The sequence below is a fragment of the Microtus oregoni genome, unplaced genomic scaffold, assembly GCF_018167655.1.
Source record: "Microtus oregoni isolate MIOR12 unplaced genomic scaffold, Mior012 000097F_ref0000449, whole genome shotgun sequence".
Taxonomy (NCBI): domain Eukaryota; kingdom Metazoa; phylum Chordata; class Mammalia; order Rodentia; family Cricetidae; genus Microtus; species Microtus oregoni.
In genome coordinates this window covers 77,638-104,663 of record NW_024544710.1, presented here as the reverse complement: position 1 = coordinate 104,663, position 27,026 = coordinate 77,638, and the positions used below count along the sequence as shown (strand labels likewise).

The following is a 27,026-nucleotide window of genomic DNA, read 5'->3' as shown; positions in this document are numbered from 1 at the left end:
CTTCTGAACTGTAAATGAGACACCACAATTAAATTTTTTTCTTGATAAGAGTTGCCATGGTCATGGTATCTCTTCACATTAATGGAAACCCACATTAGGACACTCTGCTATCTATGTCTGATTGTGAAAGGTCCATTCTCGTGTATACTTCATGTGGACAACATTATCTGTTATGAGTTCAGGATTGCAATTGCTGTGTCTTTTTCAGAAAATAGTATTTAATAGTTCTTCTCCTTATCTTCAAGACTTTATATTCTTTCTGCCCCCTCTTCAGTATTCCCTAAGCTTTAAATGGAACACTATAAAATAACTTGTTTAGAGGTGAGCCACCAATGGTCATTTATCAGAACCTTGAGCAATTATGAGTCTCTGTATTCTGTGTCATTCACTGGAGAGGAGCTTTTCTGATGAAGTCTGAGAGTATCATTCTCTATTAATATAAATAGAAATGCTAGGGAGGCAGTTGTATGCCATGTCAATTTATCTACATAATAGTAAGCCATTTTACTTACTCTTTGAGAAGCATAATTTAATTAGCCTGCTTATTGATTGGATTTTATTCTTTATATACTCTAGGTATTAAATCCTCTGTCACATATATAGCTATCAAATACTTTCTCCCATTCTGTAGATTATAGTCCTCTTGTTTCATTTGTTTTATGGAAATCTTTTTATTTCATGCATTCCTATTATCAACCATTACTTTTATTTCCTGGGCTACTGAGTGTTTATAAAATCTCTGTACATATCTATATCATGAATCACTTCCCCTATGATTTTATTTAACAGTTATAGAGTTTCAGATATTTTATGAAAGCATTTGACCTATTTTTAACTTATTTTTAGTATAAGGTGAGAGATTAAAAATTGGCTTCATTTGTCTATGGGTGAATATTTGGTTTTTCCAGAACTATTTTTGAAAGAGGCAATCTCTTTTACAATGTAGTTTTTACATTCTTGTAAAATATATGTGGGTGTAGCTATAAGGATTTATTTCTGGGTTTTATATCCCATTGTTCTATTCTATCCTTTTTTTTAGCACTATACCGCTTTTATTAGTATGATGACTCTACTGTATGACTTGAAATCAGGTATGGTGATGACTTGACCATTATATTTTTGTTTTAAATTGCTTTCTCTAGAATTCCATGTCATATTTATAATTTTATGTTAGTAAAGAATGGCATTGGGAGCAATAACAATGAATCTATAGACTCTGCTTGATAATAAAGTTAATTTTGTAATATGAATTTTGCCAATCTATGAACACAGTATTTCCATCTTCTAAGGACATCTTCAATTTATTCAGTGTATATAAATTTTCACTGTAGTGTCATTTTATGTCCTTGGTGATGTTTATTAAACATTTTCAATTTCATTAAATATACCAATTATTCATAGTAGTTGGTTTCATTGTGACAATTTATAAATGTACATGATATATTTCTATCACATTCACACATACTATTCTTTCTTGTACCCCCTGCCACTCTTGCTGATTCTGTTCCTCTTCCCACCTAGCCACTCTCTTACTCTCATGTCTTTTTTTGTGTATGATTCAATAAGTTTCATTAGAATTGCTTATAGAAGCATAGGTACCTTCCCACTGACTTCACCACTAAAAAAATGTCTTTCTCTCCTCTATTAACTATTAACTACATAAATCTTCAGGACTGAAAAGGAAACTATGAGCCATGACAAGTATTGATTAGTCTAATTTTGTGCTAGTCTTGTCTAGGCAATCACAATTGTTATAAGTTCAAAAGTACAACAGATATTCTCTTAAGTTAGAAAAATGTTAATAAAAGAAATGGACAAGGTTTTTTTCATAATACCAAAGTTAAACTAAGAAGAGGTCAATAACTTAAGTGAACCCCTAACAAATAAGAAAGTAATAAAAAGCCTTTTGAATAAAAACAAAAAGTCCCGGTTCAGATAAATTCACAGCATAATTCTACCAGACATTCAATGATAATCAACAATCAACACACTTAAAATTCTTAAAAAAATACATCCAAATTCCTTTAGTAAATAAAAACAGTATTACTCAATTACCAAAAACAAGGCAAATAAAACAACAAAAATAGAAAATTATAGGATAATATATCTGATGAACATAGATGTAAAAATCCTCAATAAAATACCTGTAAACCAAATATAGGTATATATTGAAAACAAAATCATACAATCAAGCTGACTTTATTCATGAGATGCCAGAACAGTACAACATATATCAATAAATGTAATCATAAAATGGGCTCTAGGCGCCAGGAGACCCAGCGTTGGGGTGAGTTTCTGACCCTGCGGCGCCAGCCCGGGAAGGGGAGTTCAGAGGTTCCTTGGCCCCCTATCTTTCTTGAGCTCTCGGCAGGGCCCCCACTCCCTGCATACCTCCTCTTTCTTCCTAGCCCACCCAGCTTCCATCCAGAACCCTCCCACTTTGCCCCACCGCCCTCTTTCTGCACATAACATCACCCAGCCCAGCCTGTCTGGGCACTGGGTCCGAATCCTCGGGGCACCCAAGCGGGCGGGAGTCTCTTTGTTTCTATGGCCTGCCTGCACCAAGCAGGGTAGGCGCTTTGTTTGCGACCTGCCCACCAGCACGGAGGCCTGATCTCTCGGCGCCAGGAGACCCAGCCTTGGGGAGACCCAGCGTTGGGGAGAGACAACGTTGGGGAGATCCAGCATTGGGTAGGCAAGGAGACCTGATCCGGTAAAGAAGATCCATAAGGGAGCATTTGGAAGAAGAGATGGGTAGATGCCAAGGCAAGAATTCGCCCAACAAGCTGAAAAGCAACATGAAGCCACCAGAAACCAGCGACCTCACAACAGGAGGACATGAACAACTTAATCAAGAAGAAGTAGAAAACGTTGACTTCATGAAAGTGATTGACGCTCTTAAACAGCATGTAAAAATGCCCTTATAGAAATGGATGAGAAATATAACAGAAAGTTTGAAGAACTGAATAAATCAGTGAATGATACCCTAGAAAACCAAGGAAAAACAATCAAACAGATAATGGAAACGGTGCAAGACTTGAAAACTGAAATGGAGGCAAAGAAGAAAACACAAACAGAGGGCCGGCTGGACATTGAAAATTTAAGTAAACAAACAGAGTCTACAGAAACAAGCATAACCAATAGAATACAAGAGATAGAAGAAAGAATCTCAGATTCTGAAGATACCATAGAGAAAATAAACACTCTGATCAAAGAAAACAGCAAGTCCAACAAACTCTCATCACAAAATATTCAGGAAATATGGGACACAATAAAAAGACCAAACCTAAGAATAATAGGAGTAGAAGAAGGAGAAGAAGTGCAGCTCAATGGTCCCGAAAATATATTTAATAAAATTATAGAAGAAAACTTTCCCAACCTAAAGAAAGATATACCTATGAAGGTTCAAGAAGCATGCACAACACCGAATAGGCTGGATCAAAAAAGAACATCCCCTCGCCATATAATTATCAAAACACAAAGCATACAGAATAAGGAAAGAATATTAAGAGCTGCAAAGGAAAAAGGCCAAATTACTTATAAAGGTAAACCTATCAGACTTACACCTGAGTTCTCCATGGAAACCATGAAAGCCAGAAGGTCCTGGATAGATGTACTTCAGAAACTAAGAGACCATGGATGCAAGCCCAGATTACTATACCCAGCCAAGCTTTCGTTCACTATAAATGGAGAAAATAAAATTTTCCAGGATAAAAACAAATTTAAACAATACGCAGACACAAATCCAGCCTTACAGAAAGTAATAGAAGGAAAATCACTAACCAAGGAGTCCAACAATGACCACAATAACTCAGACATCTAGAGACCCTTCACCAACACAAATCAAAGAAGGGAAACACACAAACTCTGCGACTAAAAAAATGACTGGAGTTAACATCCACTGGTCATTAATATCACTTAATGTCAATGGACTCAACTCACCTATTAAAAGGCACAGGCTAAGAGATTGGATACGAAAACAGGATCCAACATTCTGCTGTTTACAAGAAACACACCTCAACCACAAAGACAGCCACCTACTCAGAGTAAAGGGCTGGGAAAAGGCTTATCAAGCAAATGGACCTAAGAAACAAGCAGGTGTGGCCATACTATTCTCTAACAAAGTTGACTTCAAACTTAAATCAATCAGAAGAGATGGAGAGGGGCATTTTATACTCATAACAGGAACAGTTCAGCAGGATGAAGTCTCAATTCTGAACATCTATGCCCCTAATTTAAAAGCACCCACGTACATAAAAGAAACATTGCTAAAACTCAAGGCAGCCATCAAACCGCACACACTAATAGTAGGAGACTTCAACACTCCTCTCTCACCAATGGAGAAGTCAATCAGACAGAAACCTAACAGAGAAATAAGAGAATTAATGGAGGTAATGAATCAAATGGACTTAACAGACATCTATACAACATTCCACCCAAATAGGAAAGAATATACCTTCTTCTCTGCAGCTCATGGAACCTTCTCAAAAATCGACCACATGGTCGGTAACAAAGCAAACATCCACAGTTACAAAAAAATATTAGTAACCACCTGTGTCTTATCAGATCACCATGGATTAAAGTTAGAATTCAACAACAATGCTACCCCCAGAGAGCCTACAAACTCATGGAAACTGAACAGTCAACTACTGAACCATACCTGGATTAAGGAAGAAATAAAGAAAGAAATTAAAGTCTTCCTTGAATTCAATGAAAATAAAGAAACCACATATTCAAACTTATGGGACACTATGAAAGCAGTCCTAAGAGGAAAGTTCATAGCACTAAGTGCCCACTTAAAGAAAACAGAAAAAGCACACATTGGAGACTTAACAGCCCACCTGAAAGCTCTAGAAAAAAAAGAAGCAGACTCACCTAGGAGGAGTAGAAGACTGGAAATAATCAAACTGAGGGCTGAAATCAACAAAATAGAAACACAGAAAACTATCCAAAGAATCAATGAAACAAAAAGCTGGTTTCTGGAGAAAATCAACAAGATTGACAAACCCCTATCCAAACTAATCAAACGGCAGAGAGAGAATTTGCAAATTAATAAGATCAGAAATGAAAAGGGGGACATAACCACAGACACAGAGGAAATTCAGAGAATCATTAGATCTTACTACAAAAGCCTATATGCCACAAAACTGGAAAATGTAAAGGAAATGGACACTTTTTTAGATAAATACCATATACCAAAGTTAAACCAGGACCAGGTGAACAATCTAAATAGACCTGTTAGTCGCGAAGAATTAGAAGAGGTTATCAAAAACCTCCCTACCAAAAAAAGCCCAGGACCAGATGGTTTCAATGCACTTCCACGAAGACCTAATACCTATACTCCTTCATGTATTTCACAATATAGAAACAGAAGAGTCATTGCCAAATTCCTTTTATGAAGCTACAGTTACTCTGATACCAAAACCGCACAAAGACTCAACCAAGAAAGAAAATTATAGACCAATCTCACTCATGAACATCGATGCAAAAATCCTCAACAAAATACTGGCAAACCGAATCCAAGAACACATTAGGAAAATTATCCATTATGATCAAGTAGGCTTCATCCCAGGGATGCAGGGCTGGTTCAACATACGAAAATCTATTAATGTAATCCATCATATAAATAAACTGAAAGAAAAAAACCATATGATCATTTCATTAGATGCTGAAAAAGCATTTGACAAAATTCAACACCCCTTTATGATAAAAGTATTGGAGAGATTAGGGATACAAGGGTCATACCTAAATATAATAAAAGCTATATAGAGCAAGCCGACAGCTAACATTAAATTAAATGGAGAGAAACTTAAAGCCATCCCACTAAACTCAGGAACACTACAAGGCTGTCCACTCTCGCCATACCTCTTCAATATAGTACTTGAAGTTCTAGCAATAGCAATAAGACAACATAAGGGGATCAAGGGGATTCGAATTGGAAAGGAAGAAGTTAAACTTTCGTTATTTGCAGATGATATGATAGTGTACATAAGCGACCCCCAAAACTCCACCAAAGAACTTTTACAGCTGATAAACAGCTTTAGTAACGTGGCAGGATACAAGATCAACTCCGAAAAATCAGTCGCCCTCTTATACACAAAGGATATGGAAGCAGAGAGGGAAATCAGAGAAGCTTCACCTTTCACGATAGCCATAAACAGCATAAAATATCTTGGGGTAACTCTAACCAAGGAAGTGAAAGATCTACTTGACAAGAACTTTAAGGCATTGAAGAAAGAAACTGAGGAGTATACCAGAAAATGGAAGGACCTCCCTTGCTCTTGGATTGAGAGGATCAACATAGTAAAAATGGCAATTCTACCAAAGGCAATTTATAGATTCAATGCAATCCCCATCAGGGTCCCATCAAAATTCTTCACAGATCTTGAGAGGATAATAATCAACTTTATATGGAAAAACAAAAAACCCAGCATAGCCAAAACAATCCTATACAATAAAGGATTGTCTGGAGGCATTACCATCCCTGACTTCAAACTCTATTACAGAGCTACAGTGATGAAAACAGTGTGGTACTGGCATAAAAACAGAGAAGTTGACCAATGGAATCGTATAGAAGACCCGAATTTTAACCCACAAACCTATGAACACCTCATTTTTGATAAAGGATCCAAAAGTATACAATGGAAGAAAGAAAGCATTTTTAACAAATGGTGCTGGCATAACTGGATGTCAACCTGTAGAAGAATGAAAATAGACCCATATCTTTCACCATGCACAAAACTCAAGTCCAAATGAATTAAAGACCTCACTATCAGTCAGAACACAGTGAACCTGATAGAAGAGAACGTGGGAAGTACCCTACAGGAGATGGGCACAGGAGATCGCTTCCTATGTGTAACCCCAACAGCACAGACTTTAAGGGCAACATTGAATAAATGGGACCTACTAAAACTGAGAAGCTTCTGTAAAGCAAAGGACACTGTCACCAAGACAAATAGGCAACCTACTGACTGGGAGAAGATCTTCACCAACCCCGCAACAGACAAAGGTCTGATCTCCAAAATATATAGAGAACTCAGGAAACTAGACTTTAAAATGCTAATTAACCCAATTAAAAATTGGGGCACTGAACTGAACAGAGAATTCTCAGCAGAGGAAGTTCAAATGGCCAAAAGACACTTAAGGTCATGCTCAACCTCCTTAGCAATCAGGGAAATGCAAATCAAAACAACTTTGAGATATCATCTTACACCTGTCAGAATGGCTAAAATAAAAAACTCCAATGATAGCCTTTGCTGGAGAGGCTGTGGAGGAAGGGGAACACTCATCCATTGCTGGTGGGAATGCAATCTTGTGCAACCACTTTGGAAATCGGTGTTTCGGTTTCTCAGGAAATTCGGCATCAACTTACCCCTGGACCCAGCAATACCACTCCTGGGAATATACCCAAGAGATGCCCTATCACATGACAAGAGCATTTGTTCAACTATGTTCATAGCAGTATTATTTGTAATAGCCAGAACCTGGAAACAACCTAGATGCCCTTCAATGGAAGAATGGATGAAGAAAGTGTGGAATATCTACACATTAGAGTACTATGCTGCGTTAAAAAACAGTGACTTCTCAAATTTTGCATGCAAATGGATGGAAATAGAAAACACTATCCTGAGTGAGGTATCCCAGACCCAAAAAGATGAACATGGGATGTACTCACTCATAATTGGTTTCTAGCCATAAACAAGGGTCACGGATTCTACACTTGGTGATCCCAAAGAAGCTAAGTAAGAAGGTGAACCAAAGGAAAAGCATATAGTTGTCCTCTTGGCTATGGGAAGTAGACAAAATTGCCGGGGAGAAAATTGAGATCTTGGGGGTGGGGTGGGATGGGGGTAAGTGGAGATGGGGAGAGAGGCGGGAGAGGGGGAGAATGGGGGAAGCTTGGGGAAGGGGGAGGATTGGGATGAAGGAAGGTTGGATGGGGGAGCACGGAAGCACGGTTCTTAGTTAAGGGAGCCACTTTAGGGTGGGCAAGAGACTTGACCCTGGAGGGGCTCCCTAGTGCCCAAGATGAGGTTCCCAGTTAGTTCCTTGGGCAGCTGAGGATTGGGAACCTGAAAAGACCCTATCCTATAGCAATACTGATGAATATCTTGCATATCATCATAGAATCTTCATCTGGTGATGGATAGAGATAGAGACAGAGACCCACACAGGAGCACTGGACTGAGCTCCCAAGGTCCCAAGGAGGAGCAGAAGGAGGGAGAACATGAGCAAAGAATTCGGGACCACGAGGCGTGCATCCACCCACTGAGACAGTGGAGCTGATCTACGGGGAGCTCACCAAGGCCAGCTGGACTGTGACCGAAAAAGCATGGGATAAAACCGGACTCTCTGAACATGGCGAACAATGAGGGCTGATGAGACACCAAGGACAATGGCAGGGGGTTTTGATCCTACTTAATGTGCTGGCTTTGTGGGAGCCTAGCCAGTTTGGATGTTCACCTTCCTAGATATGGACGGAGGGGGCAGGACCTAGGACTTACCACAGGGCAGGGAACCCGGACTGCTCTTTGGACTGGAGAGGGATGGGGAGAGGAGTGGGGGGAGGGGGAGAAGGGTGGGAGGAGGGGGAGAAGGGTGGGAGGAGGGGGAGAAGGGTGGGAGGAGGGGAAGGGAAATGGGAGGCTGGGAGGAGGTGGAAACTTGTTTTTTGTTTATGTTTTTTTTCTTCTTTTTGCAATAAAAAAAATTAAAAAAAATGGGCTTTAAGTAAAAATTCATATGATTATATCAGTAAATGAAGAAAAGACCTTTTGATAAAAAATCTGCCATGTCGGTCACCCCCTTCCCCCTCAGCTCAATAGGCTGTGTTCTTTTGGAACACACGCAGATCGGGGTTCTGGTGACTTTATGCGCGTTCGCTCCTCCGCCCTTTTGCTCACCTACCGCCGTACCCCATCCCATGCCAGGAACGTGCTGCCACTGGCACCATGCCCTGCCCATACCCAGCACTAACCCCGGAGCAGAAGAAGGAGCTGTCTGACATCGCTCACCAAATTGTGGCTCTGGGCAAGTGCATCCTGGAAGCATTGCTAAGTGGCTGCAGTCCATTGGCACTGAGAACGCCGAAGAGAACAGGCGTTTCTACTGCCAGCTGCTGCTAACTCCTGATGACCGTGTGAACCCCTGCATTGCGGGGTGGGGTGGGGTGGGGTGATCCTCTTCCATGAAACACTCTACCAGAAGGCGGATGATGGACGTCCCTTCCTTCAAGTTATCAAGCCCAAGGGCGGTGTTGTGGGCATTAAGGTAGATAAAGGCGTGGTACCCCTGGCAGGAACCAATGGTGAGACCACCACCCAAGGGCTGGATGGGCTGTCAGAACGCTGTGCCCAGTATAAGAAGGATGGAGCTGACTTTGCCAAATGGAGCTGTGTGCTCAAGATAGGGGAGCATACTCCTTCAGCCCTTGCCATCATGGAAAATGCCAATGTTCTGGCCCGTTATGCCAGCATCTGCCAGCAGAATGGCATTGTACCCATGTGGAGCCTGAAATCCTCCCTGATGGAGACCATGACTTAAAGCGCTGCCAGTATGTGACTGAGAAGGTACTGGCTGCTGTGTACAAGGCTCTGAGTGACCACCATGTCTATCTGGAAGGCACACTGCTGAAGCCCAACATGGTCACCCCAGGCCATGCTTGTACCCACCCAGAAATATTCCAATGAGGAGATTGCCATGGCAATTGTCACAGCCTTGCATCGCACAGTGCCCCCTGCTGTCACTGGAGTCACTTTCCTGTCTGGAGGGCAGAGCGAGGAAGAGGCGTCCATCAACCTCAATGCCATCAACAAGTGCAAACTGCTGAAGCCATGGGCCTTGACTTTCTCTTATGGCTGGGCCCTGCAGGCCTCTGCTCTGAAGGCCTGGGGCAGGAAGAAGGAGAACCTGAAGGCTGCCCAGGAGCAATACATCAAGTGAGCCCTGGCCAACAGCCTTGCTTGTCAAGGAAAGTACACCCCAAGTGGTCATTCTGGAGCCGCAGCCAGCGAATCTCTCTTCATCTCTAACCATGCCTACTAAGCAGAGGTGAACTAAGGCTGCCCCATCAACACTCCAGGCCCCTGCCTACCCACTTGCTTTTGAAGAGGGGGGCCTTCAGGCTTTCCCATCACTCTTGATGCCCTTGTGACTGGTGTGGTGTTGTCTGCGAATGCTAATTCTGCCATCCCTTCCAGCCCACTGTCAATAAACAACTAATTAAGGGAGGAAAAATCTACCATGTCATCATGATAGAAGTCCTGGAGAGAGTAGAACTAAAGGGAACATAAGTAAACATCATAATGTTCATATATGACAAACCCACTGCCAATGTCATCTTAAATGGAGAAAAACTTGGAGGAATGCTCTTAAAATTTGAAACAAAACAGACCTTTTCTCTCACTATTTCCACTCCTTAATACACTGCTAGTTAGATCAATAAGACAAGAAAAGGAAGTTAATGAATATAAATAGGAAAAAAGTCAAATTATCCTTATTTGCAAGTAATATTATACATTAGAGATCTCAAATATTCCACCAGAAAGCTTCTAAAAATAGTCAACACTTTCAGGATACTAAATCTACTTACAGAAACCAGGAGCCTTTCTCTTTTTTAAACTGAGAATATATTTTTCTCTCACATAATACATTCCAACCACAGTTTTCCCTCTTTCTTCTCCTCCAACACCTTTTCTCCCCCAGATTCACTTCTCCTCTGTTTTTCTTCAGAAAAGAACAGGTCTCCAAAGATGACAGCAAAACAGGACAAAGCAAGATAGAATAAGATAAGGCAAAAGTCCTTGTACTGAGACTGGGCAACAAAACCACATAGGGGGAAAAAAATTCCAAGGGAAAGCAAAAGAGTCACCATCCACACTGCTCATTGGCATAGAGAGATTTAGCTGCTGCCTCCATGAAGCCTTCACCCCCATGTTGTAGTCTCTTTGGCTTGATAAGTTATTCTGCAGTCTGCAAAAATAAAAACCAGCCACAAAATCTTCAACCTGCATCTGTCCTGCATGCAAGATGTGCTGGGCCAATGGTGGCACAGAACTTGTGGAAATGGTCAACTAATATCTGGTTTATCTTGAGGCTGAAGCCGTGAGAGGAGCCTTTCTATATACTAATAATAAACATTCTCAGAAAGAGATAGTGTACATACTCACATTCACAAAGAAAATATGATATCTAGGAATAAACATTACTAAGGAGATGAAAGACCTCTGCAGAAAAGATTTTACATCTCTGAAAAAATATAGAGAAAAATATATGGATATATATATAATTAATATTGTGAATATTCCTATTCTACTACAAATAAACTTACAGGTGTAATTTGCTCATAATCAAAATTTATATAAAACCACAAAGGACCCCAGATAGCTATATCAATCTTGAGCAAAAAGAACAACACTGGAAGGATTAGCATACCAGAGTTTAAGATATATTATAGATCCTTAGTAATAAAAATAGAATGGTACTGGCTCAAAAACAGACACATGGGTCAATGAAACAAAACATAGCTATAGCCATTTGATATTTGAGAAAGACGCTAAAAAGCATACACTGGAGAAAATATTGCATTTTCAACAAATAGTGTTGGGAAAACTGGGTGCCCACTTTAAGTAGAATGAAATTAGGCCTGTATCTATCACCTTGAACAAAACTCAAACCCAAATCGATTAAAGACCTCAATGTGAAATCTTAAATACTGAAACTGCTAGAAGAAAATGTAATCAGTAACCTAGACAATATAAGTGCAGGAAAGGATTTTCTGACTAGGACTCCATTGGCTTAGGAATTAAGCCCAAAATTGACTAATGGAACTTCATTAAACTAAAAAACTTCTTTCTGTACAGCAAAGAAATCATTCAGGATAGTGAAAAAGAAGCCCATTGAGTGGGAAAGAATCTTTGACAACTATGGCTCCGACAGAGCATTAACATTCAGAATATACAAAGAACTCAAATAACAACAATAAAAACCCAACAAAACAAAACAAAAGACCCAAATAAACAAATGAGCTCAAAAGAAGTCATAAAATGGCACCAGCTCATCTTCTAGGGCATCTGGGTTCATTTCTAGGCCCCACATGGTGGATCAGTACTGTCTGTTACATCAATTTCAGGGTATCTGACTCCCTGCCTGTCCTGGGTAGCAGGCACATACATGGTACACAGACTCTCATTCATGCAAAGCAACTCACACACAAAATGATATAAAGTTTTAAAGACCATTCTATATCCTTAGCAATTAAATAAATGCCTATTAAAATACTTTGAGATTTCATGGGGTCTCAGTCAGATTGACTAAAACAAAGAAAACAACTGACAACAAATATTGATGAGGATGTGGGAAAAAGGGAACTCTCATTAACTTTTACCTTTGATTTAATTTCTTTTTCCTTTCCTTCTTTCCAGCCTTTCACATGTATACCCCCCCCCCTTGGTTGCTCTCTCTCTCAACTTCATGATCTCTTTTTGTGTGTACATGCACACGCACACACAAACACACACACTTATATTCTTTAAGTATATGAATACAACATGCTCAGTACACAGAGTGTTACTTGTATATGTATATGATTTCAGGGCTGATCATTTGTTATTATAACCAATTGTGGGGGGACTCTTCTCTGAGGAAGACTGTCAGCATTCCTCAGTTGCCTGTAGTGGTTTGTCTAGGGTTGAGGCCTGTAGGCTCATATTTCTATATGATATGACAGCCAGGCTATCAAGCCATAGTTAGTACTGAAAGGGTCACATAACCTTCCAGATAGGCTGTTGCTAACCTAACAAAGGGTCAGAATATTGCTTTGCTCTTTCTTTGTAATTTGGAGGATGCCTGAAAAGAGGTGCTAATTCAAGTCTACGTGACAGCTAGCATAGAGACCAGGAAGATGTGGACGTGACTAAAAGCCTGGTTACCTAGGAAACAGAATGCTAATGATTTTTACCCCTTAGTTTATGTTTTGATATGTAAGGTTGTTTGGAGAATAAAGCAAGGAAATTCTTTAGCATGTGAACTCAGGACTTCATGAGGGATCACTGAGCATCTCCCTCCCGATAAAGCCATGTGAGTTGTGTCTTTATTCCCGGCGCCTCCACACCGGTCCAGAGAGAGATAGTTTATGTTGGGGTCTTGTCCAGAGAGATAATTTATGGTCCGGGTTATCACCGGACCCTGACAGAGGCCCCATGATAGTTCTCTATTCCATGTTAGCATATCTATTGTTGCTGTATTTTTTTATGTCACGTTTAGTCAGCCATGTTGACGACACTTCATAGGTGTAGTTTTCCTGTCATTTTTTATCTATTTTTTTAACTTTTTTTTTATTGAGAAAAGGAGAAAAAAAACAAGTTTCCACCTCCTCCCAGCCTCCCATTTCCCTCCCCCTCCTCCCTCCCTTCTCCCCCTCCTCCCACCCTTCTCTCCCTCCCCCACTCCTCTCCCCCTCCCTCTCCAGTCCAAAGAGCAGTCCGAGTTCCCTGCCCTGTGGTAAGTCCTAGGTCCTTCCCCCTCCGTCCATATCTAGGAAGGTGAACATCCAAACTGGCTAGGCTCCCACAAAGCCAGCATATTACATAGGATCAAAACCCCATGCCATTGTCCTTGGCTTCTCATCAGCCCTCATTGTTCGCCATGTTCAGAGAGTCCAGTTTTATCCCATGCTTTTTCAGTCACAGTCCAGCTGGCCTTGGTGAGCTCCCAATAGATCAGCTCCACTGTCTCAGTGGGTGGGCGCACCCCTCATGGTCCCGACTTCTTTGCTCATGTTCTCCCTCCTTCTGCTCCTCATTGGGACCTTGGGAGCTCAGTCCAGTGCTCCAGTGTGGGTCTCTGTCTCTATCTCCATCCATCACCAGATGAAGGTTCTATGATGATATGCAAGATATTCATCAGTATTGCTATAGGATAGGGTCATTTCAGGTTCCCTATCCTCAGCTGCCCAAGGAACTAACTGGGGACCTCGGCTTGGGCACCTGGGAGCCACTCTAGGTTCAAGTCTCTTGCCACCCCTAAGGTGGCTCCCTTAACTAAGAATTGTGCTTCCGTGCTCCCCTATCCAACCTTCCTTTATCCCAATCCTCCTTTTTCCCCAAGTTCCCCCCATCCTATCCTTCTCCCTTTTCTCTCCCCGTCTTCCCTTACCTCCATCCCAACCCACCCCCAAGATCCCAATTTTCTCCCCGGCAATTTTGTCTACTTCCCATAGCCAAGAGGACAACTATATGTTTTTCCTTTGGTTCACCTTCTTACTTAGCTTCTTTAGGATCCCCAATTGTAGACTCCGTGACCCTTATTTATGGCTAGAAACCAATTATGAGTGCATACATCCCATATTCATCTTTTTGGGTCTGGGCTACCTCACTCAGGATAGTGTTTTCAATTTCCATCCATTTGCATGCAAAATTTGAGAAGTCATTGTTTTTTACCGCAGCGTAGTACTCTAATGTGTAGATATTCCACACTTTCTTCATACATTCTTCCATTGAAGGGCATCTAGGTTGTTTCCAGGTTCTGGCTATTACAAATAATACTGCTATGAACAGGTCAGAGGTAATGGGAGTGGGCGTGGCTTGTCCCTTAAAGCGACAGGAAAGCACAACAGCAACCCTTGTACAGGGAAGTCTGGCACAGCGTTACAACACAGCTGCCACAGCTTAACACCTATAGGTAGTGATTCCTTGCCTTTGGCCCTCAGCCAGGTTTGGTGGATCAACCCCAGGGCAGGCCACAGGGACCCCATGCACCAGCAATGGGGGGCAGTGTGCAGCATGGGAGCAAAAGATCTCTGACTTCTCCAGCTATAGCAATTAAACCCAGATTCTCTGTTCAGCATTTGAAATCATATTGGGGCACACCATCCCTTGCAAGATATGTCTAATAGCCCTCCTGCATGTCACAAGGCTGTGTAGCCCAGCTGTCCCACCCACATGAGTATGCTGCTGTGGAGCCCAACCCATGTTTGTATAGCTTGCCCACGGCCTTGCCTGACGGTGTTGCCCCCAAGCTAGGGGCCAAGGCTATCTCTTTTTAATAAAATGTTGAAGGCAAATGTTGCTTGTCTTATCTTTTTTAGAAAAACATACCACCTTTTAAATCTCAAACCCTACACTTCCGGTCCTGGTGGGTTTGAGGATCCTGGATGAGCCCCCAAATGTTATGTCCAGTTCACAGAGTCCACCCCCCTGCACCCTAACCACCAAGGAGTCTGCACTCACATGTAAAATCAAAGAGTCTTTATTCAAGCTTAATCTTGGACTCTTTGTCCAATGCAGAGGTTGAGTGCAGAGTGTGCCCAGCACCGTTAGGGTAGGGTTTTTTTTTCTATCATAGTAGAGGTTAAGGCGAGGGGATTTTCAGTGTTCAGGGCCCTAATTGGCTGACATTTGTCTAGGGGTCTTGGCAAAAAAGGGAATAGGTGAGTCCAGGTTCAGGGACATCTGTTGATCTTATCTAATCTGATCTAATGTTTGGAATGTCAGGCACTTCCCTTTAGTTGCTGGCCCTCCCTGGGTGGTGCCCACTTATGGCTTTCCCTGGAACCCAGTGTTGCCTGCCAGTAAACTGAAATTCAGGCCTACTTTTTAGTTGGTTTTTATTAAGTGTCAAGACAGCAGTGTGGCCAAGCTCTTCTCGGCCCATGTGGCCACGTTGTTCTGGGTCCCACATCCCCACTTGAACTAGTCTAGTTTCTACCTCTTTCATTTGATATTTAACACCAATTTAGTGGTCCAGAATGGTTGCTAATCTGGTGTGGACCACCTAGTGACCATTGCTGCTTGACAAATTTTCAGCATTTTGGCTTTGTTGATCACAATTTACCAGCACCCTTTTACTTTGATTTTTAATGATTCTTTTTTTTTTTTATTTTTCGAGACAGGGTTTCTCCGTAGCTTTTGGTTCCTGTCCTGGAACTAGCTCTTGTAGACCAGGCTGGCCTCGAACTCACAGAGATCCGCCTGCCTCTGCCTCCCGAGTGCTGGGATTAAAGGCGTGCGCCACCACCGCCCGGCTGATTTTTAATGATTCTGACTATGGGTTGTAGGAGTTCCCTTATGCTTCTTTCTGTGGGGAATTTTATGGGAGCTTTAGTGAAGGATGAAAATGTATACAATCGTAGTCTCTTTAAAAAAAATAATTTTTTGGAAAAAAATTCTGCTACTGTGTGATAACATTGCCTGTTATTTCTTTTTTTTTTTAAGATATGGGGTGGGAGGCTGGTCCCCTGAAGGCAGCAGAGTGGTCGGCCACCTGAGGCCTCGGCAGGACCGCGGCAGGACCGTGGCAGGACCGCGGCAGGTCACCTGAGGCCTCAGTGGGTGCCCAAAGGTCTCTGTGGATCCCCTTGGTGGGAGAGACCACAAGGGTGAGGGACAGACAGATATACCACGCAGAGAGAGAGTTTGGGTATAGAGTTTATTTAGTGGGTTATGGAGGGAAAGGGAATGGGGAAAGGGGAAGAAGAGAGAGGCAGACAAAGAGAGAGGGAGAGAGATAGGGCTAAAGGCAGTAGTTACCTCTTCAGAAGAAATACAGGAAGAGAGAGTATGAAGGAGAGGAGGCAGGAAATCTGCTTGCCTTGGCATGCAGGAGGTTGGGAGTGGGTGGAGTTTGTCTCCTAAAGGGACAGGTGACAGGGAAAGTCAGCAAAATAATAACACTGCCTACTCACATGCAAGCTATTAGGAAATTTAGATAAGTAACATATGCTTGATAAATATATTTGATAGTCAAAATTTATATATTTCTAAAGTCTACTTAGGTTCACAATAGTATTTGTCTAGTTTCTTCTTTGCTCATTTTAAGTTTTAGCTATTTGAATAAACTAAGTTATACTATAAGCTACAATACTCTATAATGGAGTGTCTGGTCCCCTGAGAAAGTCATTTTCCCAAGGTCAAACATTTAGACAAAAGCCTGCATTCCTTCGAGGCTTGAAGAAAGTTCCTGCTTGCTAAAAAGGGAGTCATTCTTATCTCTGGCAAGAGTAAAGAGTGGCCCTCCATTAACATGATTGTGGTGCCTATTGACTTGTCAAGATCAATGCTAGCTTCCTCAATTCCTGATCACAAATCACACCCCAACTCACAAGTCCCTTTTCTCACATTTAATCCATTGTGTGATTAGAGAGTATAAAAGGTATAACACCCTCCCCCCAATAAAGTGGCAGCCATCTATATTCCCTCTCAGATCCTATCAGTCTTCTCCTTCCCCTTCCTGACTCCACACCTCCTCTTTGGGACTGAACCCTGCTGGAGCTGGACTCTGGCATTAATCCCCACATGATAGATTTTCATGAAGGAATCACATGTGTGAGCATATAATCTAAAATAGGAGGAGAAAGAAAATAGATAAGGCCAGGCTTGCTACTTCAGAAAAACCTTCCACAAGAAATGCCAAAGGAGTCACAGGAGCAATACTTATCTCCACTGACCTAAGGAATCCTGTGAGATTCCACATCTTGAAGTTTTTACCAGTTCTTTCTAGAGCCCACCCAAAAGACAAGTAACTAGTCACAATTGATATTTGTAGGATTCTTCAACACCCAAGCCTCTATGTACCAGTGTGTATGTGTGTGTGTGTGTGCGTGTGCTGTATACATGCAAGGAGTATTCATCCATGGAGGTGTGTACACATTGCATACAAATAAATACAAAAGCCAAAGGAGGTTTATTCTATTGCTCTACAAAAGCCAGAGGAGGATGTCAGGAGGTTTATTCTATTATTGCTCTTTAGCTTAAGACAGAGCTTTTCATTGAGCCAGAAGCTCACTGTTTAAGCTAGTATGGCTGGCCATCAAGTTCCTGGGATCCACCTGTCTTAACTCTCTAGCACTGATGTTAAAAGCACATATAGTCACGCCTGGTTTTTTATATGAGTGCTGAGGATTTGAACTCTCATCTGTAATGCCCTGTCCTGTCCCTTTAAGAGAAAAGCCCTGCCCACTCCCTTCCCTGTTCACTGAGGCAAATGGATCTTCCTTCTGCTTCCAGCCTGAGCTCCTTCCTTTTCCATCTCTCTCCTAAAGAGGTGGCTGCTGCCATGGCACCTCTCTTCTCCCCACTTCCTCCCCCCCCACTCTACTCCCTATTTATCTTTCTCTCTTTCTCTCTGCCTCTCTCTCCTCATCCCCTTCTCCTCCTCCTCCCCTTTCCCCTTTCCTTCCATAACTACCTAAATAAATACCCACTTTTTTTACGTGGCATGCCTATCCATCTCTGTCTCTCACTCGCTGCAAGGCTCCCTGCCTGGGACCAGCTGCCTTTGTGGCCTGCCAGGCCTCGTAGCTCACTGCCCACTGCTGCCACTAGGGGAACGGTGCCATTTTATTTAAACAATTACATTTGATGCTTCGTGAATTGGCCAGGCTCTCTCCACGTTCCCTCCCACCCACAGGCATGCCAGCTGAGGACACGTGGAACCCTGGGCTCAGGAACCAGGTTTCTTTACAACAGCTCTGAGTTCTATCTGCCAAAACGCTGGTGTCTACACACACCAGCAGCTTCAATGGTATGTTTTCCCCTTCCAGTCAGCCAATCACAGCCTTCATGGCTACAGTTGAGCCCTTCACTGACATTCATCTCTGGTTGCTTCCCATAGCTAAAATGCAGGTTCTCCTGCACTAGCACTGCAAATGCTGTGCAGTCATTTGATTTGGGGCTCAGGGTCCCTCAGATTTTTCTTTCTCCTTTCCTTTCCTTTCCTTTCCTTTCCTTTTCTTTTCTTCTGAACGACTCGTAAGTGGTCCCTGCCATGAGAGATTGCATGGAGCAGCCTCTAGCTTCTGGCTTCTGAGTTCCCCAGACCCGGATTCAGTCAGGCTTCATCCACACCCTGCCTGTAGAGAAAAGACCTTTTCCTATAGGCTTTGTGGTGTCACTGTTTCATTAACACCCCACCTGTAGAGAGGAGACATCCTCCTATAGGCCCTATGGTGTCATGGGTTTTCACGTTTTTAGCTATGGAATATAGCCCTCAAACCATCAGCCACTGGCCTGTGAATACTCTGTTGGTATCGCACCAGCTCCACTTTTTCTCAAACTATCCGTGCCACTACTACTGCTGGTCCCGCAGAACCAACAAGATTAGTTGGATCTGTGAGGCAGCTGTTTTCAATTTCAGGCTTTGCTCCCCACCGCGGCTTGTGTTGCAGCAGCTCATCAACATGGCAGATCACGCCTCTAGGTCTCTCTTGTTATTATGTTTAAAACTCCCACAGCTCAAAAAATCATGGCTTTTCCATACAACACGTGAACACTGTCATTTTTACTGAGGTCAGGTGATCTTACTGCCATATTAACTGAGGTCAAGTGACTTCACCACCATGTAAACTGAGAACTTGGTCAGGTGACCAAGTCCTGCCATCTTTACTGAGAACCCTGCTTGGTTCCCCAGTTCTGACTCTGTTGCATATGTGTTTTGAGCAGTGGCATGCTTTTGATAGGGTCCAACAAAAGCATCCCTTTTGCCTAATTCCTGTTCACTCTGTGTGTGTGCATACATTTAACTTAAATACACCTATGTTTACAGTTAAATGTTGTAATTGTTCACTGTATCTCATTCCAGACTACAAAAACAATGTCTCATGTTTTATATTGGTATGTACTTTTAAGTCTCTTACAAAAAATACTATATATGTAATCCAACCCTGATTTAAAATATATTAAGCTGTTCTTACTATCGTTAGCTCTGTGGTGTAAGAGTTTCTTTTGTATTTGTGTTGCTTTTATTGGTTAATAAAGACACTGCCTTGGCCTAGTTGATAGGGCAGAACTTAGGTAGGTGAAGTCAAAACTCAATTCTGAAAGGAAGAAGCAGAATCAAGAAGAAACACCATGGATCCACGCCCAGATATAGACGTGCTGAAACTTTTCTGGTGGGCCACGACTTTGTGGTGATATACAGATTAATAGAAATAGGTTAAATTAAGATTTAAGGATTAGCCAATAAGAAGCTAGAGCTAATGGGCCAAGCAGTGATTTAATTAATACAGTTTCTGTGTGGTTATTTTAAGGCTAAGCTAGCCAGGTGGCCAGGATGAACAAGCAGCCCCTCCTTGCAACAATTGGCACCCAGTACGGACAAAACTGTGCCCATATTCCCAGATATTGTTTATAAATGTTTCTTTGCATTTAATGGGGGATATGATATAGATATGAATAATTTGCATTGGTATGGATCTTGGCTTATTGATGGAAATTTAAGGTAAATTTTGTTATATTGTATTTGTATATTTCTGCTCTTGATTGCAGTATTGTGATTGTGTAGCTTATTTGAAAATGTAATGTATAATTAAGAAATATAGCTTACTAGATAGTCATCTATAATAGTCAAAATTATAGTCATAACTGTTAGTTAGATTTTCTAGATGTATAGAGATATTTCAGTTAGTTAGGTATTCTTCAGATCTTTCAGAGACCTTCAGAATATCCCATTTAAAATGTTTTAAAAATTTAGGACTTTTCATGACAATGAGACACATCTGCTCCTGGCAGCATCAAGCTACTTCAAGAGGAAGATGGGCATCAAAGAGGCTCCTTATGGAGTTGGTTAGCCATTTGGGCAAGAAACTGCTCTTGCCTGGACTGTTGCATAAACTGAACATGAAGAACCTACAGAGAGATGACTGCTGAACTTGCCTAAAGGTGAGATGATCCTTCGGGATTCCTGTTTCATGAAAGAGTCTGCGAGACATTCTGCTGAATACAGAAGTGGCTGAACTGTCTTTGAAATTTCCTGCTTCATGGAAAAGTCTGCTGGATACTATGGGCCTGTAGGCTGAAAATGGATGCCTCAATGCTACAGAAAAACTTTGGGTGACTGTCCCGGCAGCAAGATGTCTCTGTCAATTCTAGAATTTTGGAAGTCGCTTGCAATCTACTTCCTGTTTACTTAGGTAATGTTATATCCTTCTGGAGTCTTGATGGAGTTAAAAATAGTTATTATATTTTTCCTTGGTTATGACACAAGATAAAATAGATATGAATATTGTAACTGCAGTTCTTGCTTGATACTTGTTTTGTTATATGTAATTTTACTATGTTAAAGTTAAAGCCTTTCTTTTTGTTTAAACAGAAAAAGGGGAAATAGTGTAAGAGTTCCTTCTGTCTTTGTGTTGCTTTCATTGGTTAATAAAGAAATTGCCTTGGCCTAGTTGATAGGGCAGAACTTAGGTAGGCAGAAAAGACAAAACTGAATTCTGGGAGGAAGAAGCAGAGTCAAGAAGGGAAGCCATGGATACATAACCAGAGGTAGACATTCTGAAACTTTTCTGGTAGGCCACGACCTCATGTTGATACACAGATTAATAGAAATGGGTTAAATTAAGATTTAAGAATTAGCCAATAAAAAGCTAGAGCTAATGGGCCAAGCAGTGATTTAATTAATACAGTTTCTGTGTGGATATTTCAGGGCTAAGCTAGCTGGGTGGCTGGGAAAAACAAGCAACCCCTCCTTGCAACAGTTCTGCCATTAACCTTCTATTGCAAGCAGTTTTTTCTTCTTTCTGTCTTTTTACAGGTATAAATCTTACCTGCTAAGTTAAGAGTCTGAACAGTCAAGCTCAGATCCAGCTCTCTTGGCAGATTCTATACTGTAGTTATATCGCATCTATACTCAGTAAACAGCCCTCACCTGTTCAGAGATCTGGGGAATAGGGTATTTAAATATTTAATTATTAAAAACTTTTCCTAACGAAAAGAGACATGTTGGCTCCTAGCAGCAACACTCTGTTTCCTCCAAAAGAAGGCAGAAGACAAATGGTCACAAAACATCGTCCATCTGCAATTCATTTCAACTGCCAAGTGCTGACCACTGGGAAAAACTGCCGTTCTTCCAAACTGAAAATTTCCAGACAATGGACAGAATCACTTGAATCAACGGTCTAACTGCTCAGGTCAAGGTAGGCTTGTCTTCCTGCAGATTTCTTAGTTCACAGGATCTTCTGGAGCCTGGCAGGCCCTGTGCTAAACAGCAAAAGAAAAATATGACTTTCAGCGACCATGGAGGACCCTGAGGAGTAGCTCTATGTGCTAACCAAGTAAGTTCTCTGTTGTTTTTAAATCACTAACTCAAATAAAATTTTATCCTTCTCAAAGATCTCTGATGCACTTTGACAGCTCAAAGGTTTTGTCAGTTTAAAAGGACAACCTCACCAAACAAATTTTAGCAAAATACAAATACAAGTTATTAAGGCATATACCTGCAAGTTATAAAAGTGTGATGACATGTGCATGCTATCAAATTTCTCTCTCACACTGCCTTTCATAGTCTTAAAGATACTTTTTATTATGCAAAAATATCTGTCACCATCATTCTGATATAAATATACTGTTGTTTAAAACTTATGTTTTTATAAAACCAAAAAATTCTTGTGAGTTCCAAGGAGCCGAATTGAAGGATCCACTTTAAGCAAGTCAGATACACCCCTCTCAATACTCTGATCCTAATTTTTTTTTCCTAATCTTAACTTTGCCCTCTGTTCTGCCAATACCTTAAACAGGTGTAAGAGACACCAGACATTTTTCCATACCACAAACACCCAACAGAAGCAGAGACCAGCTACCCCAGGATGTGACCAGCACCCAGCTTTCTCAGCCTCCCCCCCAAGAAAAAACCCAAAAATAAGCAGGAAGAAGTCTTGAGAATCTGCCATCCCAATTCCTTTAACCTGCTTTGCCTAACCTCCCCCTTTTTATTATAAAAAAAGAGATGAGAGTGTAATGGTCTGTCCTGTCCCTTTAAAAGATAAGCCCTACCTACTCCCTCCCCTGTTCGCTGAGGCAAGTGGATCTTCCACTTCCAGCCTGAGTGCCTTCCTTTTCCATCTATTTCCTGAAGAGGTAGCTGCAGCCATGGCTCCTCTTCTCTCCTCTCCCCCCTCCTCTCTTCCTCCTCTGTTTCTCTTTCTCTCTCTCCTTGTCCCCCTTCTCCCTCCCTCTCCCCTTCCTTTCCATAACTTACTAAATAAATACGCACTTTCTCTGCATGGCATGCCTATCCATCTTTGTCTTTCACCAGCTGCCCGGCTCCCTGCCTGAGACCAGCTGCCTTCGTGGCCTGCCCACTGCCCACTGCTGCCACTCAGGGAAAGGCACCGTTTTATTTAAACCATTAAGCCATCCTCATGCTTATATGAAATGTTCTTAGTCAGGGAGGCATTACCTCAGTCCCAGTACCAGTTTGAGGAACCTGTCTGACTCCATTTTAAAGGCAAGAACCATTATGCTGTATTTTAGAAAATAAGTTTTTATTTTCTGTGAGAGTTGAGTTGCTCTGTTTCCTGGTACCTGACCTTCCCCAACTCATGACTTTTATTTGTTTTTGAGAATACCTTGACCCTCCCTGACTCTTCCTGGCCTTCTCTGACCCCTCCTAATCATATGATGAGTGACCATGTGATGTTTTTCTAAGATTTTTGTATTTTCTTATTGTCCAATTGTCTCCCTCCTGTAAACTACTCTGTAAAACCCATTAAAAGGGGTCAAAGACGTGAATTTGGGGCTTTTCTCTTTAACCCAACATAGGAGGCAGTAACTGACCAGCTTGGGCGCACCACAATAAAAATCAAGCTTGCTTCAAATTCAGCTCAAATTGTGGTAAGTGGTATTTTTCTCATTGTTGACATTTCCTGGAGAACCCGAGAGAGATTCAGGCCACCCACCCAAATTTTAATCCCAGACCTTGTGTCTGGCATGATGGGGGCTGAGGGGCACTGCCTCAGGAGGCATGTGCCTTGAGATATTCCAAAGCCCTGAGACTGCCTTCAGTTCAATGCAAGAAAAGCAGTAAGCATATAAGGAGGCCTCCTGGTGAGGTATAGTCTGGTTCTGTTTTATGGAATCCCTATCTAGGATATGGAGGGGGTTCAATGGGGCCCCAATATTCTCCCATTCAGAGCAAAAAGTGAGACATCACACCACCTTCCTGAGGTTCTTGGTCTGTTTTTACGACCTGTTTATCTTGTCTGTGTATGTCTTGTCTTGACTTTGGCTTCATTTTTACCATCCTCTTTCTGCCATTTGTACTTTCTGTGTTAATTGGTTTATTTTGGATTGTGGCAACTGAACTTGTGGACAGTATGGATAATAAGCCTAGCAAGCCTAGTAGCCCTCTAACCTGCCTAACTGCATCAGAGAGCTTTGAGAAGGCTAAAATTTTACTTGAGTTATTGATTTAAAAATGATAGAGAACTTACTCGATTGTTAGACCCAGGGCCTGTCAGGCTTTAGAAGATCCTGTGGGTTAGGAAATCTGTAGGAAGACAAGCCTACCTTGCCCTGAGCAGCTAGGCAAGTCGATTTCACTTATCTTTTGTCCACTGTCTAGAGATCGTCAGGAGTTTAGATGAAAGGCAATTCTGCCAAGTGGTTAGTGCTTTCACTTGAAGAAGCTAATTGTGGATGGACATTGTTCTGTGCCCACTTTGTGCCCATTTGTCTTCTGTCTTCTTTGGAAGAGAAGGGGTGCTGCAGCTAGCAGTCAACCTCTTTCTCTGTTGTGAAAAGTCTTTTAATAATTAAACATTTAAATGACATATTTCCCAGATCTCGGAGCACTTGAGGGCTGTTTATTGGGTATAGATAAGTTATAACTGCAGCACAGGATCTGCCTGGAGAGCTGGGTCCAAGCCTTACTGTACTGGCTTTTAACTTAACAGGTGAGATTTATACTTGTAAAAGACAAAGAAGAAAAAACTGTTTGCAATAGAAGCTTAACATTAGAACTGACAATAGTGGAGAACAGCTTACAGAAAAGCCTGTAGGTTAGCTTCAAAACATTTTTAACAGTAAGTACATGTACAGATATTCATAGTTGAATTTCAGTTTTATACACATATACACACAGAGTTAAAGCTAACTTATATTAATACATAGTTAACTCAAAAGTTACATGCATGCATATACACATATATTAAACAGGAGTTGAATGATATGGATGCTTTGGTGGGCCCTGCCAAAAGCATGCCACTGTGCAAAACACACATGTAACAGAGTCAGCAAGAAGAATTTAGAGACAAAAACGTAAGTAAACAGCAAGACTAGGCAAGGAATACCTCAGTAAAGATGGCAACTTGGTTACCTGACCTGTCCTTAGTCAAGATGGCGGCAGTCATGTTTTTCACAGAGAAATCATGTTTTCGGAGCCATGGTGGGAATTTTATACAGATATGAATAACAAGAGAGACATAGAGGCCATATAGAACACACATTTAGAAATAGAATCACATCTGTGTGTCCACACCATTTACACATACTTTCATACATGAAGTAGGCAGGAAAATTTACCCAGTGCTGCCAGATACCACAGGGAGCAAGGGCTAGGAGTGGAACAGCTGCCTTGGATCTGGCCAGTTTTGCTGGTTCTTATGGGCCCAGCAACTATAGTGGTGACAGAGACAGAATAGGAGAAAGATAAGGAATAGGAGGAAGATAAGGAACACTTATAGGCAGGTAAGTGGTGCTACCTAGCTAAAGGAAAAGCGGGCAGGCATGGGATGCTGATGGGACATTGGCAGCATGGAGCATGGGTGGATAGAAAATTTTCATCTGCCAGTGTGCTGATAGTAATTAGAAAGTTTCTGTGTTGGGGTCTGCTTGTAGGCCACTTTAGATAGTTAATTAAGGGGTGAGGAGGCCATTTGTTAGTGCAAAGGTGAGTAAGGTTAAAAATCTGTAAGTAAGGCATTAAGCTTAGAGATATTAGGGTCTGTAAACGACATGGACAGATAGTATTTTACGTGGCCAAGGATGTGAAAAAGAGATGAGACCGATGGCTGGCTGGCTGGCTGTGAATGTCTTTGAGACTGAGTGAGTGTCAAGTGAGTGGTAATGTCAGTCTGAGGCTCATCAACACAGGGATTTAGGACCAATGATGACTACTCCAAGTAGCCCAAGACTAGGACAACAGACCACACTGAAAAACAAGATCCTAGTCCTCAGCCATGGGGAATCACCAGAGATGAACATCAGTGAGAGCTGACTTGGAGAAAGGGACCTTACCATTTGCCATGATGGAGAGGGCACAGAAAGCTGGAAAGTGGTCCAGGTCCAGGGTCCCCATGTGCCTCAGGCCACCCACCCATGGGCAGAATGTACTGCAGAGAGAGCCTGGCCAAGTCACACAACAATATTGTAAAAGTAAATCTGCTGGCCTAGCCTGTCACCTGGGTGTTTTGTCCCTTTAAGAGACAAGCCTCACCCACTTCCAATCTCCATCTTTCTGCCTAGGCAAGTAGATCTCCCTCCTCCTCTCCAGCCTGCTTTCTCTCTGTCCACCCTTCTTCTGAAGAGGCAGCTTCTGCCTCTCTCTTCTCTCCCTTTCCCCTCGCCCCTCCTTTTTTCTCTTTCCCTCTCTTTTCTTCTCTCCCTCCCCCACTAAATAACTTCTATACCCAAGCTTTCTCTGCATGGCATATCTGTGTCTCTCCTGCCTGCAGTGGCCTTCGATCACCAACCACCGCCCCTCATGGGACTGGCCTCCAGTGACTCTCATGAATGATAACACAATCATTTCCCCATGTGGAACAACTGTCAGCAGATCCTCTGTACCTACCCTCTTCACTACTGAAGAAAGGGAATGGATTCTTATGAAAGCAGATGAAGTGCTCCCTGGATTAGCTTCAATGGCTGATGCCCAGAGGGCAGAGATAATTGACCATGCTCTGCCAAGAAGGAGACCCACAATGGGACTACAACACAGAGAGAGGTAGAAAATCACTCAGTGAGTACCACCAAGTCTGCTAGAAGGAAGGAAACAGGCATACCAGAAGCTTGTTAACTTATCTAGAGTAACAGATGTGAAACTGGGCTCTAATGAATAGCCTTCAGCTTTTCTGGAGTGCTTCCTGGATGCCTATTGGTTATACACTCCTATAGACCCAGAGGACCTGGAAAATCTCAAGGCAGTTAATCTGGCCTTTGTTACTCAGTCAGCCCCTCACGTACATAAAAAGATACAAAACATGGATGGGTTTGTAGGAAAGAACAGGTCAGAGCTATTAGAAATAGCCCAGAAAG

General features: G+C 42.0%; 1 pseudogene; it reads left to right on the top strand.

Annotated features, from left to right (window-relative positions):
• The first annotated feature begins 8,945 nt into the window (after nucleotides 1-8,945).
• LOC121442899 lies at nucleotides 8,946-10,087 on the top strand (annotated as a pseudogene).
• The last annotated feature ends 16,939 nt before the right edge of the window (nucleotides 10,088-27,026 follow it).